The sequence below is a fragment of the Pristiophorus japonicus genome, chromosome 8, assembly GCF_044704955.1.
Source record: "Pristiophorus japonicus isolate sPriJap1 chromosome 8, sPriJap1.hap1, whole genome shotgun sequence".
In the NCBI taxonomy this organism is placed as follows: Eukaryota; Metazoa; Chordata; class Chondrichthyes; family Pristiophoridae; genus Pristiophorus; species Pristiophorus japonicus.
Window position 1 is genome coordinate 20,945,434 of NC_091984.1, and position 13,722 is coordinate 20,959,155.

General features: G+C 44.3%; 1 protein-coding gene across 1 annotated transcript in view; it reads right to left on the reverse strand.

Moving 5' to 3' along the window:
* Positions 1 to 13,722, reverse strand: part of LOC139268024 (uncharacterized) — a 336,746-nt gene that overhangs the window by 55,098 nt on the left and 267,926 nt on the right. The gene's annotated exons all lie outside the window — the stretch shown is intronic.

Consider the following 13,722-nt stretch of genomic DNA (forward strand, 5'->3'; position numbering starts at 1 on the left):
AAATGTATGGCAAATCGAAAAATATCCAGATACAAGGATTCGGAATGGGACATGAACTCTTTCCCATGGACGTGGATTTGTGTCCTGTGTGTTCATTTCTGCCTAAAACCATATCAAGGGACAAAGCCAACAAAGTATTTAATACCAAGGGGATGAAATAGTGCTGTGGGATATAATGTTTGTTACTAATGTTATGCAGTTTGGTTTCAACATGCAAGTATTTGGCATCCTGTTCTCAAAAATTTGTGAAATTACAATATTTCATTATTTAAAAGAAAGAATTGCATTCATATAATGCCTTATTAGGTCCCTGAGAAACGTCTCACAGCATTTCACATCAATTACATTTGAAGTGCAGTCACTGTTATGTAGGCAAATACAGTAGCCAATTTGTGAATATCCTGCAGACAATGGGATGAATGAGCAGCTAACCTGTTGATGGTTGAGGATTGAATGTTGATCTGGGCACCAAGGGAATTCCCTGCACTTCTTCAAATAGGAACAGGAGTAGGCCATTCAACCCCTCGAGCCTGTTCTACCATTCAATTAGATCAAGGCTGATCAGTGACCTATCCACTTACCCGCCTTTGATCCATATCCCTTGATACCCTTAACCAACAAAAAGATATTAATTTCAGTCTTGAAACTGTCAATTGACCCAGCTTCCACAGCCTTTTTTGTGGGCGGGGTGGAGAGATACTATTGTAAGAACTGCTTATAACCAGAGTCATCAGAGGATCACTTTATCCTCAAATAGAACGTAAGAGATGAGAGATTGCCATGGGTCAGTGGACAGGTGCTTGGTTTAACATCACATCTGACCTCTGGCAAAGCAGCACTCCCTCAGTATCACATTGAGTGCCAGCTCACATTTGTACTCAAATACTGGTACGGACTTCAGTTTGGAATGCAGAACTGCTGCATATCGGTTATCAACTTAACCATCGGCAGATACTGGCCTGGACCATTTCCTTTTTGGTGTAAGTTACGATTTTATGAGCTCCCTTAGGGATGTTATGCCTGGGACAAATTTCCCTTTTCTTCCCCATCTCCTTCCCCCTCCCCCCAAAGCAAACAACCATGCCAGATCTGCCAATGTATAAGTGAATGGAAGCATTACATTCCAAACGAAAAAGAGTAGCAAATTTTATAGTCTGCACTGCGGGGATCAGAACATTCCTATCCTCTCCCTTCAATCTCTCTCTCTCTATCAATCTAAGGGTAAGCGCCGAGAGTTATTGATGCCAGTGCAGCTCTTCATACAATGGAAACGCAGATCGGAAAATCAGGGACGGATTTCTGCGTGACTGACCCATGACCCTCAATATTACTGCATAAGTGGATGGTAAGCCCTACACACTGCCTGAATTCCCATTATGTGCTTCCATTGTGCAAGCATCCCCACTGAATTTCTGACACCGAAATTCAAGTCAAGTGCACTATGCCATGTACCATCCAGTTCAACGTATAAGCAATATTCTGTTTTGATAATATAACGAAAATACTGAAAAAAATGACTTCCTGTACACAAATGTAAATAAAATGATGACACCACAGTACACTATTTTGCATTACTCACACAGCACATTATTGAACAAATCATGCTGACTAGCATATAGATTTGGAAATTTTAGGTAAGGTTTTCAAATTGGAAGCTACTTTGCCGTGTGCAATGATGGTGACATCATTAAATTTTCCCACATGATCTTCTTCATACATCCTGTAGCTCTGGATTGAAATGATTTTCAAATATCTTTAAAAACAGTTTGACCAAATTCAAAAACTGCTTCATTTCAGTAATCGCTGAATAAATGGCTAAACGGCAAATACATCAGACTGCTGCTTCATCCCATGTGGAGAAGGATGTCAATCGAATGCTGCCTGCACCAGTGGGATTATAGGAACTGTAGTTCATAAGAACATAAGAAATAGGAGCAGGAGTACGCCATAAGGTCCCTCAAGCGTGTTCTGCCATTCAATAAGATCATGGCTGATCTGATCAGTTCCATTTCCCTGTCCGCTCCCCATAACCCCTTATCCCCTTATTGTTTAAGAAACTGTCTTTTTCTGTATTAAATTTATTTAATGTCCCAGCCTCCACAGCTCTCTGAGGCAGCGAATTCCACAGATTCACAACCTTCTGAAAGAAGAAATTTCTCCTCATCGCAGTTCTAAATGGGCGGTCCATTATCCTAAGATCATGCCCTCTAGTTCAAGTCTCCCCCACCAGTGGAAAAATCCTCTCTGCATCCACCTTGTTCAGCTCCCTCATAATCTTTTACGTTTTGATAAGATCACCTCTCATTCTTCTGAATTGCAATGAGTAGAGGGCCAACTTACTCAACCTTTCCTCTTAAGTCAACCCCCTCATCCCCGGAATCAACCTAGTGAACCTTCTCTGAACTGCCACCACAGCAAGTATATATATCCTTTCATAAATATGGAAAACATAACTGCACACAGTATTCCAGGTGTGGCCTCACCAATACCCTGTACAGCTGTAACAAGACTTCCCTGCTTTTATACTCCATTCCCTTTGCAATAAAGGCCAAGATTCCATTGGCCTTCCTGATCACTTGTGTACCTGCATACTATCCTTTTGTGTTTCATGCACAAGTACCCCCAGGTCCCGCTGTACTGCAGCACTTTGCAATCTTTCTCCATTTAAATAATAACTTTCTCTTTGATTTTTTTTGCCAAAGTGCATGACCTCACATATTCCAACATTATACTCCATCTGCCAAATTCTTGCCCACTCACTTAGCCTGTCTGTGTCCTCCTGAGCCTCTTTATGTCTTCCTCACACATTACCCTTCTTCCCATCTTTGTATCATCCGCAAACTAGGCTACGTTACACTCAGTCCCCTCTTCCAAGTCATTAATATAGATTGTAAATAGTTGGGGTTCCAGCACTGATCCCTGCGGCACCCCACTCGTTACTGATTGCCAACCATTTATCCCGACTCTCTGTTTTCTGCTTGTCAGCCAACCTTCTATCCATGCTAATATACTACTCCCAACCCTTTTATCTTGTAACCTTTTATGTGGCATCTTGTCAAATACCTTCAGGAAGTCCAAATATACCACATCCATTGGTTCCCCTTTATCCACCCTGTTTGTTACATCCTCAAAGAACTCCAGCAAATTTGTCAAACATGACTTCCCCTTCATAAATCCTGACCAAATTTTGCTTTTCCAAATGTCCCGTTACTGCTTCTTTAATAATGGACTCCAACATTTTCCCAATCACAGATATTAGGCTAACTGGTCTATAGTTTCCTGATTTTTGTCTGCCTCCTTTTTTAAATAGGGGTGTTATATTTGCAGTTTTCTAATCTACTGGGACCTCCCCAAAATCCAGGGAATTTTGGTAAATTACAACCAATGCATCCACAATCCCTGCCGCTACTTCTCTTAAGATCCTAGGATGCAAGCCATCAGGCCAGGGGATTTATCGGTCTTTAGTCCCATTATCTTACTGAGTACCACCTCCTTAGTGATTGTGATTGTGTTAAGTTCCTCCCCAACGATAGCCCGTTGACTATCCACTGTCGGAATATTGTTAGTGTCCTCTACCGTAAAGACTGATACAAAATATTTGTTCAGAGTTTCTGCCATCTCCATGTTCCCCATTACTAATTCCCCGGTCTCGTCCTCTAAGGGACCAACATTTACTTTAGCCACTCTTTTCCTTTTTATATACCTGTAGAAACTCTTGCTATCTGTTTTTATATTTTGTGCTAGTTTACTTTCATAGTCTATTTTCCCTTTCTTAATCATTTTTTTAGTCATTCTTTGCTGGCTCTTAAAAGCTTCCCAGTCTTCTGTCCTCCCACTAATTTTGGCCACTTTGTATGCCCTTGTTTTTAATTGGATACTGTCCTTTATTTCTTTAGTTAGACACGGATGGCTTTCTTTTCTCTTACACCCTTTCCTCCTCACTGGAATATATTTTTCTTGAGAGTTGTGAAATATCTCTTTAAATGTGCACCACTGTTCATCAACCGTCCCACACTTTAATCTATTTTCCCAGTCCACTTTAGCCAACTCTGCCCTCATACCTTCATAATCTCCTTTACTTAAGCTTAGTACGCTGGTTAGAGATTCAACTTTCTCATACTCCATCTGAATTTGAAACTCAATCATGCTATGATTGCTCATTCCGAGGGGATCCTTTACTAAGAGATCACAGGAAACGGTCTATCTCAATCACAGGAAACGGTCTATTTCTTCTAGGACTACAGTGGACTGTGGGTTTGTGGCCCACACAACACCACTATCTGTTCTACAAAATGGAGAGGTAGGTGTAAAGGCAGCAGACAGCAGTCATTCTAGAATAGGGATGCTAACACATCTTCCATCAGCATTGTCATTTGTGGTTAAAGTTGGCTGAACTCTTCCTTCTGACTTGTGTCTAGTTGGGCAGGCTTGATGAACCAGCTGGTCTTTTCCTGCCCATTAATTTTGTATGTTCATAATCCTTTGGTAATATTTTTGCATTGCTGTGATAGAAATGTTTAATTGTGTGGGTGATATACAGAAGAATGGATGGTTGGCAGAGCGGGACAACAGGGTAAGGCAAGTTTGGCGTTCAGGTGACAAGCTTGCATGTTTGTTATGTGCTCTGTGCCTCACGATTATGGTCAAGTCTGTTAATGTAACCACAATCGGCTAGTGTTCTGTATAAAACTGACAGATAGTTGGCCCCAACTACTGCCATTTCCTGGCTGTTTTTCCCTAAATAAACATTTTTGACCTATAATAATGATTCTCATTTTCTTGCCACTTTCGGTTAACTCAAAGGTTTATTAGAATTACATAGGAATTACCAGACAGAATCAGGCTGTTTGGCCCAAGCAGTCCATGTTAGTGTTTATCCTCCTCATATCCTAATCCCATGTGCCTTCTCATTCCCATATATCTTTATTTTCCCCCTTCCTCTAACCACCTACAAAACCTATTGTTGATGTAGAGGGGAACTTCCAACTTTGGCGAAGGCTTAAAACAGGTGGTAGTGGATCAGCGGCTCATTATAAACCCCTACCCAATTTCCTTTTAGCTTTCTGAAGTCAAAACTATGTTAAATTGGATGAGGTGTATAATGGCAGGTCAATTTTACCCATTTAGCCTATTTTACCCTGCCAACATTGAAAGTTCCATCCTTGATTCTCTGCTTCAACTCACTAACACCAGCAGTGCATTCCAAAGCCTTATGACCCTCCGTGTAAAGAAATTTCTCCTGCTCTCTGAACTAAATCTCCCATTGCATCTTATATTTTATGTTCCCTCGTTCTAGACCTCTCAATCACAGGAAACGGTCTGTTTCTATCTATCCAGTCCCATCTCTTCATAATTTTAAACATCTCGTTCAAATTACTTTGCTATGTACTCTGTTCCAATGAAAACACTTTCTTTGTAATTGTATTTCTTCACCTCAGGCAGCATCTGGTGTACCTCATTGTACAATCTCTATTGTCTCACCATCTTACTTATAGTCTGGAGCCCAAAAGTGCACTCGGTATTTCAACTGTGTTCTTACAAAGGTTTTATATAGATTTGCCATTACATTTTAACTTTTATATTTTATGCGTCTTGCATTAAAACCCAGTATTCCATTAACTGTTTTTATGGACTTATCTATTTAAGATGCTGCTTTTAATGTTTTTGTGAATCTGAACCCCCGAATCCCCCTGCGCTCCAACATCATCCACCATTCAAAATATAATAATGATTTTTTATAAGCATAATGTACCACCTCACACCTACTGACACTGAATTCCATCTGCCACGTTTTTGCCCATTCCACCATCTTATTAACATTTCCAACTTTGTTTGGTCCTCCTTAATTTAGCATCATCTACAAAATCAGAAAACAGTTCAGCGAGCCTTATAGCCAAGACGTTTAAAGACAACTAATTAGGAGACTTTATTTGTTTATTCTGCTATAATTTGAGATTTGGCCCGTGTGGATTTTAAACAACGGCATGGGCCTGTTGAGCCACATGGCCTGTTTCTGTGCCTAAATTCTATTGTAATTATTACATGGTTCCGACTGAATGAAAAATTATTTTTAATCACATCTCAGTGAAACGTCTCAAGGCACATTATACACCACAAATTACTTTGAAGTGCAGTGGCTGTTATTAAGTTGGCAGATGTGGTAGCCCCTTTTAGCACACAGCAATGTCCCACAGAATCATTTTAGTGATCGTGTTGGTTTGAGGGTGGAACGTTGACCAGAATACCAGGAGAAGGCCTTGCTCTTCCTCGAACAATGCCATGGGATTATTCTGAGACCGGAATATTTTGGGATGGGTTGGGTCACAGCTGAAGAGCAGCGGTGCCCCGATCGCAGTTAAGAGTAACGCCAATCTGACAGAGAATGGTTTTTAACCTACTCAGTTAGTTCCCAGTCTTTCTTTTTGTACGTAATGTATTTGTCATGTATTCAACTATCATTGTAATCCATGTATAAGCTGACCTAAGTTGTATACCTTGAGAACACTGACCACAGGCCCCCTGTTTACCCCGAACTTGTGGGAGACAATTCTAACCTGGACTTTCTGGTATAAAAGGGGAAGCTCCACCCACCGTCTGTCTCTGGAGGTCTTGGTAATAAAGATAACTGGTCACAGAGTGACCTTTTCTCAAGTATGGGCCTCGTGTGCATTTATACTGTATAGTAAGGACATATTATTGGTGACGAGAAACTGGGATTTAAACCACGCGAGCATGGCCACTAGCAGCACAGAAGAGAGGTACTGTGTTGGTGATGATTGGGACGACTTTATTGAGAGACTACAGCAAAGTTTTGTCACTAAGGAATGGTTGGGACAGGATTAGGCCGACAAACGCAGGGCTCATCTCCTGATGGTTTGCGGATCCAGAACTTACTCTCTGATGAAGGACCTTCTAGCACCAGAGAAGCCGGCGGACAAGATGTTCGAAGAGCTCAGTAAGTTGATTGGGGAACACCTGAAACCGACGAGCAGCATGCACATGGCGAGACACCGGTTTTACACGCACCGGCGACGAGAAGGGCAAAGCGTTCCAGACTTCGTGGCAGATCTCCGGCGACTGGTGAGCCTATGTAAGTTCCCAGATGCATGCAGAGCAGAGATGCTGTGAGACTTTTTTATTGAGGGCATCGGGCACGCTGGGGTTTTCAGGAAACTGATTGAGACCAAAGGCTTGACCTTGGAAGCGGCAGCTATGATAGCCCAGACAATTATCTCAGGGGAGGAAGAGACCAGAATGATTATGGCAAAAATCTTGGCTCAAATGCGGCAAACGACCAGAGAGTCAACATTGTTAACGCGGCACACAGTTCTCTAGGCAGACAAGGGCAATCGGACATGCCCCAGCATGCAGTCGAACCCAAATGGGGAATTCAACAGAGACAATGGCTAGCTGAACGATGATTCATGCCATCGCAATGGACAATGCAGTCAGTAATGGGACCATCAACACCTGTTAATGGTGCGCTTAAGGACAGTTACAGAGACAGTCAGAGACGATCGACTGGTAATGGACCTTTCGTTTCCAACAATGGGGCCTCTAGCTCATGCTGGAGGTGTGGAGGCAAACACCCAGCCAGAGCTTGCAGGTATCAGTAATATACCTGCAGAAACTGCAACGTCAGTGGTCACTTGGCACGTATGTGCAGGAAGCCTGCAGCCAGGTTGATGTACGAGGAGGACGGGCCCGATGTAAGCCCTACGAGGCCAAATGAATACTGGGGGAAATCGCTGGAAGCTGAAGTTCAGTGAGTTCATGTGGAGCACATATACAGTTCATATACCAGGATGCCACCGATAATGATGAAAGTGCTCCTCAATGGCATCCCAGTATTAATGGAGCTGGACACGGGGGCTAGCCAGTCCCTGATGTGTATCAAACAGTTCGAAAGGTTGTGGGTGTCCAAGGCCAGGATTGACACACTGCTACGGACATATACAAAGGAGATAATTCCGGTGCTAGGTAGCGCCACGGTAGTCATGACCCATAAAGATTCGGAGAACAGGTTGCCACTCTGGATTGTTCCGGGGGACGGTCCCGCATTACTGGGGAGGAGTTGGCTTGCTGTCATGAACTGGAAATGGGGCGATGTCAATGCAATTTCTTCTGTGGAGCGAGTATCATGCTCACAGGTCCTGGACAAATTTGACTCATTATTTCAACCCGGCATCGGCACTTTCATGGGGACCAAGGTAGTGATTCACATAAATCCGGACGCCAGGCCAGTACACTACAAGGCCAGAGCGGTGCCGTACGTGATGCGGGAAAAGATAGAAGGCGAATTGGACCGCCTGCTGAGGGAAGGCATCATCTCGCCAGTCGAATTCAGTGATTGGGCGAGCCCGATCATGCTGGTGCTCAACGTGGATGGGACGGTCAGAATATGTGGTGATTACAAGGCCACCATCAATCGGGTGTCACTCCAAGACCAGTACCCGCTACCGAGTGCGGAGGACCTCTTTGCGACGCTATCCAGTGGCAAACCTTTTTCAAAATTGGATCTGACCTCAGCTTACATGACCCAGGGGCTGGCGAGTGAGTCGAAAAAGCTGACCACCATCACGACACACAAGGGGTTGTTTGAGTACAACAGATGTCCGTTCGGGATTCGTTCGGCCACCGCGATCTTTCAGCGGAATATGGAAGGCCTCCTCAAGTCGATTCCAGGGACGGTGGTTTTTCAGGACGACATCCTCATCATGGGTCGCGATACTGAAGAACACCTCCACAACCTGGAGGAGGTGCTACGCAGACTGGACCGGGTAGGGCTGCGACTGAAAAAGGCGAAGTGCGTCTTCTAGGCTGCAGAGGTAGAATTCCTGGGGATGAGGGTAGCAGCAGACGGGATCAGACCAACTGCGTCCAAGATGGAAGCAATCCAGAGAGCACCCAGACCCCGTAACACGACAGAGCTGCTGGGACTCCTGAACTATTTTGGCAAATTTCTTCCCAAATTGAGCAAGCTGTTAGAGCCGCTACACGTGCTCCTATGCAAAAGTCGCGATTGGGTCTGGGGGGCAGCCAGGAAAGGGCTTTTGATAGAGCACGCAATTTGTTATGCTCCAACAAACTGTTAATGTTATATGGCCAGTGTAAGAAACTAGTTTTAATGTGTGATGCTTCGTCCTATGGGGTCGGGTGTGTGTTGCAGCATGTGAATGCCAATGGTTAGTTACAGCCAGCAGCTTATGCCTCCAGAAGTCTGTCCCGGGCAGAAAGGGGTTACAGGATGGTAGAAAAGGAAGCACTAGCATATGTATATGCAGTAAGAAAAAATGCACCAGTACCTGTTTGGCAGGAAATTTGAGCTGGAGACAGATCACAAACCCCTAACGTCCCTTTTGGCCGACAACAAGGCCATAAATGCGAATGCATCAGCCCGCATACAGAGGTGGGCACTTACATTAGCCGCCTATGACTACACAATTCAGCACAGACCGGGCACTGAAAACTGTGCCGATGCACTCAGCAGGCTACCACTAGCCATCACTGAGGGGCCAACTGAGCATGATGCTGAGATGGCCATGGCTGTTGAAGCTTTCGAAAGCGAAGGATCACCTGTGACAGCCCGTCAGATTAAAGTCTGGACAAATAAAGACCCGTTACTGTCTTTAGTTAAGAAATGTGTCCTGAATGGGGACTGGGCAGTCACGTACGGGGCATGTCCTGAGGAATTTAAACCGTTTTATAGGCGCAAGGATGAACTCTCGATTCAGGCCGATTGCCTACTGTGGGCAAACCGAGTAGTCATGCCCCAGAAGGGCAGAGAGGTGTTTATCAGAGAACTTCACAATGAGCACCCGGGCAATTGCCAGGTCACACGTTTGGTGGCCAGGGATAGATGCAGACCTGGAACTTTGTGTTCGGCAGGTGCAACATGTGTGCTCAGCTGGGCAACGCACCCAGGGAAGCCCCCCTTAGCCCCTGATCCTGGCCCGCGAAGCCATGGTCACACATCCATGTGGACTACGCAGGTCCTTTCATGGGAAAAATGTTTTTGGTTGCAGTAGACGCCTATTCCAAATGGATTGAGTGTGCCATTTTAAATTAAAGCACATCCTCTGCCAAGGTAGAAAGTCTACGGGCAATGTTTGCCACCCATGGTCTACCGGACGTCTTGGTCAGCGACAATGGCCCGTGCTTCACAAGTCCTGAATTACAGGACTTCATGACAGGCAATGGAATCAACCATGTCAGAACGGCACCGTTCAAGCCGGCCTCAAACGACCAGGCAGAACAAGCAGTGCAGATAATCAAACAGGGGATGCTCACAATCCAAGGGGGTTCCCTACAAAGTGCATATCATAAGAACATAAGAACATAAGAATTAGGAACAGGAGTAGGCCATCTAGCCCCTCGAGCCTGCTCTGCCACTTAACAAGATCATGGCTGATCTGGCCGTGGACTCAGCTCCATTTACCTGCCCGCTCCCCAAAACCCTTAATTCCCTTATTGGTTAAAAATCTATCTATCTGTGATTTGAATACATTCAATGAGCTAGCCTCAACTGCTTCCCTGGGCAGAGAATTCCAGAGATTCACAACCCTCTGGGAGAAGAAATTCCTTCTCAACTCGGTTTTAAATTGGCTCCCCCGTATTTTGAGGCTGTGCCCCCTAGTTCTAGTCTCCCCGACCAGTGGAAACAACCTCTCTGCCTCTATCTTGTCTATCCCTTTCATTATTTTAAATGTTTCTATAAGATCACCCCTCATCCTTCTGAACTCCAATGAGTAAAGACCCAGTCTACTCAATCTATCATCACAAGGTAACCCCCTCGTCTCCAGAATCAGCCTCATGAATCGTCTCTGTACCCCCTCCAAAGCTAGTATATCCTTCCTTAAGTAAGGTGACCAAAACTGCACGCAGTACTCCAGGTGCGGCCCCCCCAAACCCTATATAGTTGTAGCAGGACCTCCCTGCTTTTGTACTCCATCCCTCTCGCAATGAAGGCCAACATTCCATTCGCCTTCCTGATTACCTGCTGCACCTGCAAACTAACTTTTTGGGATTCATGCACAAGGACCCCCAGGTCCCTCTGCACCGCAGCAAGTTGTAATTTCTCCCCATTTAAATAATATTCCCTTTTACTATTTTTTTTCCAAGGTGGATGACCTCACATTTTCCGACATTGTATTCCATCTGCCAAACCTTAGCCCATTCGCTTAACCTATCTAAATCTCTTTGCAGCCTCTCTGTGTCCTCTACACAACCCGCTTTCCCACTAATCTTTGTGTCATCTGCAAATTTTGTTACACTACACTCTGTCCCCTCTTCCAGGTCATCTATGTATATTGCAAACAGTTGTGGTCCCAGCACCGATCCCTGTGGCACACCACTAACCACCGATTTCCAACCCGAAAAGGACCCATTTATCCCGACTCTCTGCTTTCTATAAGCAGCCAATTCTCTATCCATGCTAATACATTTCCTCTGACTCCACGTACCTTTATCTTCTGCAGTAACCTTTTGTGTGGCACCTTACCGAATGCCTTTTGGAAATCTAAATACACCACATCCTCTATCCACCATGCTCGTTATATTCTCAAAGAATTCCAGTAAATTAGTTAAACATGATTTCCCCTTCATGAATCCATGTTGCGTCTGCTTGATTGCACGATTCCTATCTAGATGTCCCGCTATTTCTTCCTTAATGATAGCTTCAAGCATTTTCCCCACTACAGATGTTAAACTATCTGGCCTACAGTTACCTGCCTTTTGTCTGCCCCCTTTTTTTAAAGAGAGGCATTACATTAGCTGCTTTCCAATCCGCTGGTACCTCCCCAGAGTCCAGAGAATTTTTGTAGATTATAACGAATGCATCATGCCTCCTGTTGGCCAATAGATCCTGACCACACTCGCTCACAGGGGTTCCGCCCGCAGAGCTGCTAATGAAAAGGACACTCAAAACCAGGTTATCCCTTTTCCACCCTACTAGGAAATAAATTGTTGAGAGCAGGCGCCAGTCACAATGTGACTACCATGACAGGAATGCGAGGGTGTTTTTGTCCTTAATTACGCTGCAGGGCCCAAATGGCTTGCAGGCACTGTGATTGCCAAAGAGGGGAATAGGGTTCTGGTAGTTAAACTTACCAATGGACAAATCTGCCGCAAACACGTGGAGCAAACTAAAAGGAGGTTCAGCCACCCCATAGAAGAAGCAGAGGAAGAACACGACGTAGAGTTTACTCCACCACAGGTGACCGAACACCGGAACCAAGTGGAGGAGAGCCCAGTCACTGTGGGCAGTCCAGACAGGCCTGAGGCACCGCAAACAGCACACACTCAGGCCAGCGCCCAATAACCGGAGCCCCAACTCAGGCGCTCTACAAGGGAGCATAAACCACCAGAGAGACTCAACCTGCGATCCCAAAAAGACTTTGGGGGGAGGTGATGTCATGTATTCAACCATCATTGTAAGCCATGTATAAGCTGACCTAAGTTGTATACGTTGAAGACACTGACCACAGGGGGCGAACTTGTGGGAGACACTCCTAACCTGGACTTTCCGGTGTAAAAGGGGAAGCTCCACCCACCGTCTGTCTCTGGAGGTCTTGGTAATAAAGGTAACTGGTCACAAAGTGATCTTTTCTCAAGTATGGGCCTCGTGTGCATTTATACTATATAGTAAGGACATATTAGTATTCATATACAAACTCGCAAGTCCTTTTGCTGCTCAGCACTCCTGCAGTGTAACCAGTTAGATGGAAGTTTCCCAGCTCCCTTTAAATGGGCAATGTAATCACAATCTCCACAAAATTGTAGCAGCAGTCACTGCAGAAAGTGATTCACTTATGTCATTGTCATTTTATTGCAAAGTGGCTCATCTCGAACATTTCTCTGAGGCAAAACGGCAGGATATCATATTGGAGTGTGTCCCTGCCATCTTTTTTGAGTTGAGGTTTATCATAATTGGGCTCAGCACATAATCCCAGGACAGAATATGTGAGAAAATCCAGTTATTTTAGTATCTAGTGATGTATATGTATTAAATATCCAAATTGGACTTGGGTAATGAGGGACACCACTTGTGTCATGCAGTGTATTATATGTGCATTGGAAGTTTTATCATTGCACAGTGCTTTTGTGTGCCTCTCGGGCATCGTCCTAATGTGCAGCACTTAATCAAAAAAAAAATTAAATAACCAAAATGCTGAGGTGGTGAGAATTAGTAAAAATTACTGTTAGAGAATTACATTCACTATATCATTTTGATATCAAAAGTTGTTCCACATGTGACAATTTCACTAAGTGTCAACTCTGCTGACAGCAATTGTGCTATTGCTATATTAGAAGGAATCCCATCTTAATTAAAAAAAAAAGAACTCTTTAATAGCTAATACCATTTCCAACTGATTTACAAGTAAGGGCTAGGACTGGACTCCACAGAATCTTGTGACTTGCTTGTCCAACAGTGAGCACACGGATTCCGTTTCAGTGCATAAGCGAGTGTGATTAATCTCTCATTGCACATCAGATTACACGCTTATTGAAGGTAGAAAATGAAGCATGTATGGACGTGTAATGTCCAACACACTCCAAAGCAACGCGGTAGCTCTTAGCAAATTAGTTTTTCAAGCAGCTTATTATTTATCAACAATGCGGCATGTTTTCCTGAAGCCTTTGGGAGGGGAAGCTTCACTGGAGTGCAGGTGCTTAGCGGTTAAAAAGAGTTAATTTGCAACCAACAAATAAAAGCCAACACCT